Here is a 5,539-nt window from a genome sequence, read left to right as displayed (position 1 = left end):
GAGTATTCGCAGTGGTTTCCGTAATTCTTGTCGGTTGTGATACTATTTGTGAGAAGGTAAAAGTGGAACAAACATTTAAGAAATCGGTGCTTAGATTAGACAACGGACTTTGGACATGGGGGTCGGAAGACCAAGATATGTTTGGAAAGTTAGTCACCAAGTAGAAAGATAGACGCGGTCGGGTGCCGTGTGTAGGCAGCGTTTATCGCATCGTGTAGGTTATCAATGAAGTTCGCAGGGAGGTTCGGAGGGCGGTAGCATACACCAAAAATTAGCTTTAGGTGCGCGAGTTCTACGCATGTCCAGATAATCTCGAGATCTGTTGTTATTGGAATAGCGTATGACCGGAGAGCTTTGCAAACGGCTAGGAGTACGCCGCCACCCTGACGGGATGTCCGATCACAGCGATAGAAGGAAAACCGGGACGAGTCGACGAAAATTTCAGTGTTCCGCATATTAGAGTGAAGCCAAGTTTCGGTAAGCGCTATTATATGTGCATTACACGTGTCGGCTACTGAATGAAATACATCTCGCTTGCTCATTATACTTCTTACGTTAGCAAGAAGTACATATATGCGCTTTATTTGCAATGCCCACTAACTATAGGTGGTGCGCCATGCTTTTCAAGATGGCGCCAGGAGGAGGGTCAACCCGTTTGTTAGCATAGGAACAGATAGTACGTGCGGACGTACGGACCGTGCCACTTTCACCGGATGAAGTCATGAGCTGCGCTGGAATGGATATGAGACTAAAATACTTTCCCAAACCATGGAAAGTGCTAAGTACTCGCCACCTAATTATTTGCTGCGAAGTGAAAGGTTATATTTCAGCTCCGTTACCGTGCATAACGATGCTTTGCGAAATCCTATGCGTGCTACATAAACCTGTATGAACTAGAATTGACGTATGAGCTGAACGGCACTCCGAGGTAGTACGTACCGAGCCTGCCTGACGGATATGCCGCAGTAGTAGGCCACCAGCGAGTAGCGCCATCGCTGCTGCGCGTGATGATGGCTTGCAAACATAAAAGTGTTCTGTGATAATACCCCGTAGTCATTACTTGCGCAGTCGGAAACGCGGAGTTACGTCTTCAACGAAACACAAGCATTTAACATGCCATTCAGTAGCGCTTGTGTCACAGCCATGCTGAGACTCTAGCCGTGTGTATTTCACTCGCATGTTGCAGGTTCGATCAGCACGATCGAAATATGAATATCGAAAAGAATGCACACGTATGCTTTTCGCAACGTCAAAGAAGTTCGCCGAGAGGCGTGGATTGTGGCCGTGACTGCACGTTCCATCGCTCTAACCATTTCGCTTCGCTGGTCGAGCTCGAGCGTGTTGGCGGCATGCGGCGCTCCATAATATCCACAATAATTGTGATACATGCAATGCACAAGAGGAACTATGCTTTTATTTCGATCTCGCTCAAGGATATTATACATCAAATACAATCAAATTGACTTACGAGCGTGAAAGAACATTAACGCACGAGGGGACGTGAAGTGCAACTCGCTCCTCGTGAGTTAGCAGCTGGTGGTTCATCGTCGCTGTCACTCTCGGTGCTTTCACAGTCTTCTACGTCCAGTGAAAAATCCTCATCGTCAAGATGGTTTCTTTCAACATCACTGCTGAAAGCAATCTGAAGAATTTCCTCCGCCGAACGACTTCGACCACTCCGCGTCACCACGTTTACAATTAGAGAGACGTCTGGGCGCGGAGAACGTTTTGCGGTTTTGCTCTCAGACCGGTCAACAAGCAAATCGCTTGCAGTGTGCTGCCACCTATCAACAAACGTACAAAAACAAGCGGCGCAGCGGTGGCTATGAAACCCAACACACTGGCGAAGTACGGCGTGGATGGAAAGCGTTCGCTCCACGAAAGGCGTCGAGCAGACGCATCCTCGAATGATTGAAACGTCGCTCGCACGATTCGTAACAGCGCTTTGCTGACAAAGGATAGAGGCCCTATTTTAATGTATCGCCAACTTGAGATCGCTCAGTTATACATGAGCACTTCGCGAGCCCGCGCGACCTCCCTCGCGCGTACAGTGTTATGGGACTCATGCACTACAAGAAACACTGGCCAATTATATATGCAAGTAAAACAGGGTGAGCTTCAACTGAATATGTCAGACGATAACATTTAACTTACCCACGTGGCTACAGAAAGCCTCGCGAAGCTGATAGTATGTGTACACTGTGGGCTAGCATTGAAAGCGCGAGTTGCCACGTATTTTCCCGAAAACTTCGCGCCTCGCAAGAACGAATCAGATTTCTCGTGTCACGGAGGGCTCGGTTTGTTCACTGATGCAGGGAACATGCAAAGTCGTAGTGTTCCTTTCTTGCCAACGCGTTAACACTGAGGCTAGCACAGCCGAACAAGGGAGCGACTGCATAGTGCCGCCATTTTGTCGTCTACTAACCCTCCTCGAGAGGACGCTCCTGAATTCCGCTCGGTGGCGCGACAGTCTATGGGCATTGCGAATAATCAACGACTGTCCATGTCCCCTCACGCGGTGCTATGGACCGCTCGCGGTGTTCAGCGCACGAGGGGTGGCTGACCGCCGTGGGTTCTGTAGTCCTACCTCCGTAACTGAGCCGTTTACGATAGTAATGCTGTTGTTTGAGTGATCGTACATGTAGCACTTATTACTAATGTAAAATTTGTTGTAACGTAGCTGAAACTTGGTCCCCATTGTCGCGCTTGGCTGGCTTTTGGCAAATTATGTTAGGTGTTTCCTTGCGGTACGGGTCGCTGGCGAGAAGTCTTCGAATACGAAAACGTCTTTAGCTTTAAGTGTAGATCGAGACGCTAGTATCCGCGAACGATATTTAAACGAGCAGAAACGAATGATAAGTTGTACTGTCGCAGAAAGAGGGCCACTCTTCTTAATGTCCGCATTCCTTCCTGTCTCGTGTGTATGATGCAAAGCTTACAAGCTAAAATGGCGATAACTTAAAGAACGGTCAATCATTAGGCCCAAATTGTATATTGTCCCGTTGTCGTGATGAGTTTGGTAATCCACCACTTAAGAACTTGCATTTTTTGTTTGTTTTCCTGACGCTATTGGTCCATCCCGTTAACGCTGTCCAAGAGAGACCGTGTACTGACCCTCCGTAAACTTTGCAGGTATGCACGCTGCCCGGAGCGAAGCAGGACAAACAGGCCATATCAATGTACATTCCTGGTGCACCCTTCTACAGTTTTGATACCAATAATACTATGTTCGAAAAGGTAAGGAGGAGGAGGTGGAAACAATTTTATTGCAAAGCGCAGAGATTTAGAATGATTAGCGCCTTCCCCTAGGCGGCAGCCATGAGTCCTTGTGCCCTGGCGGCATCCTCGACTTGCCGGAAGGCTTGTAGTTGCTCTTCTGTGTCTTAGCTGAGCATTGCGGTCTCCTCCTGCTCTTCATTACTGTATGTGCTATTTAATCATATCGTGGTTTTGGGACGTGAAGCCTGAACAATTATTAATTATTATTATTATTCTCTCTTAATCTGAGGCGAGCCCACATTACATGATTGAGGTCCACCCTTTGATTAGAAAAGCTACATCTGTCTGAGTATAACTCCGTTTAACTCCAGTGGTGGTACGCGACCGAATTCGGGAGAGGCGCCATATTTGTAAGAGGCGCCTACCGTTGCCTGCAGCTTGCTTAGCGATGAGAGTGCCGGGGGGAAGCGGGCCCTTCCCAGCCTGTAGTGTTTGGCGATTTCGCTATAACTAACGATGCGGTATCTCTGCGCTCCCCGGGCTTCGCCTTCGCGCTTTGCCTGTTCAGTCTGCCAATTCTCGATTCAGGTCGCGTGCGATTTCGTTTCCGGCGAGGGAAGAGTCAGCTAGCGCCCACATAATGTAAACAACCCGCTCGTCGCGAAAGTTAGCTAGAATTCTTAGCGCTTCTGACGAGATCCTTCCCTCAGCGTAATTGTTAACAGTGGTATTGGAGTCCCTCATTGTGATATTGACTTTTGCGGAGGTAATACGTTTTGGCGGGCTAGTTGGTTCATTGCTATTATACGTCCTTAAACTGCGAGAAATGACCGGGACACAAGCAAGAAAACACAGAGAACAACACGAGCGCAGAACTGCCAACTGTTTTTGGATAGTGCTAGTGCTGCAGCCAGTACTTTCGCCACTTCTGCTTTCCCTGTCTGTACAGTGCCACTGACCTTGGAGTCTGTTTCAAGATTCGCTGCTACCATCTGCATGTTTCGGTCATTCTCTTATTCCGCTGTGTCTAGACAGACCGCGTGCCGAACGTTGCTAAATATTCTGTGTAGTGCTTTCGCCCTTCTCATCCTTGTATTTTGATGATGCTGACAAGTCGGCCGAATGTTGGCGTCGGTGTCATGCATGTCGACGCCTTCTTGGCATCGGTGTCGCGTCACCCTAGGGTGCCGACTTTGCGACAGGCCACCCGCACATTCCGACCCGTGCATCGTCTGCTCCACGAGCCAGCTTCGCCGTACACCACAGCAGGTCTGGCGGGAAGAGCGCACTCCCTCCAGCCCAGCCTTGGCTGCACGAAACGTTTCCGGCGCTCGCCGTTAGGATATGGCGCCTGCGCACTCCGAATATGAAAAAAAAAGGCGGGTTTCGACACCAGCGCATTCTCCCGAGCAGCTGCGCACGTTTCAATATTGCTGCGGTGCTTCACACTATGTATCGCAGTGCGCGCATTCCCCAAAATTTCGACCTCGTGGTTTTAGTCTATTTTTTTCGGCAGAGAACAGTCACACCAAAGAAAAAATAAATTTTCTTTATTTATCACTAAATCGACAAAAATAGGAAACACCTCTCATATTTTAAAGCAAGCCGTTTATGGCGGTTTTTGTCCGATCGACTAAACTAGTCTACCGACAGTCCTTGATACTAAATCGCGAAACAAAGGGATCACTATTCTGACTATCACTTTGTTGCATGTCAAAAATCTGCATGTCACATCTTTTCGCATGGTGTGCCCACAACAAATGTATTGGAAAATACAGTCTTATTCTGATTCTGACGGTTTGTGAAGCGTTACTGCATGTGCAGCTATCCTCCATGTGGCGAACTTTTGAAAACGCGCTCCTGGAGAGAATTCGAGAAATCGGAAAGGGGGGAAAATGTACGTTAAGCAATCGCTTCCATGCTGATACCATTGTGGTTCTCGCTTAAGCGAGGCGGCGGCAGTGACTGAACTTCACAGAATTTCGCTTGTATACACACTCTTTAGAATATTGAATATGCGCTTGCCTCTTGCCCAACCGGTTGAATATTGCTCATTATTTTGAAGAGCACGACTTCTTCGCCACACGTTCCTCGATAACTACAGTTTTCATAAAATTCATGCCTTCTACATTGTGTCATTGGTAAGCATTTTTTTTCACACACTTGAATTTCAAGGACAGCTAATGCAATAACAAGTTTTCTTGAAATGCGACAGCGGAAAATCGGGGAAATTTCAAGAACTCTTTCCTCTTACTACAACGTGAGGCCCTCCCGTTAATGCCGCCGTTTTTCTTTCCAGGTGCGTCTCTTGTTGACTCAA

Source organism: Rhipicephalus sanguineus, chromosome 4, assembly GCF_013339695.2.
Source record: "Rhipicephalus sanguineus isolate Rsan-2018 chromosome 4, BIME_Rsan_1.4, whole genome shotgun sequence".
Taxonomy (NCBI): Eukaryota; Metazoa; Arthropoda; class Arachnida; order Ixodida; family Ixodidae; genus Rhipicephalus; species Rhipicephalus sanguineus.
This window is presented reverse-complemented; position numbering follows the sequence as displayed.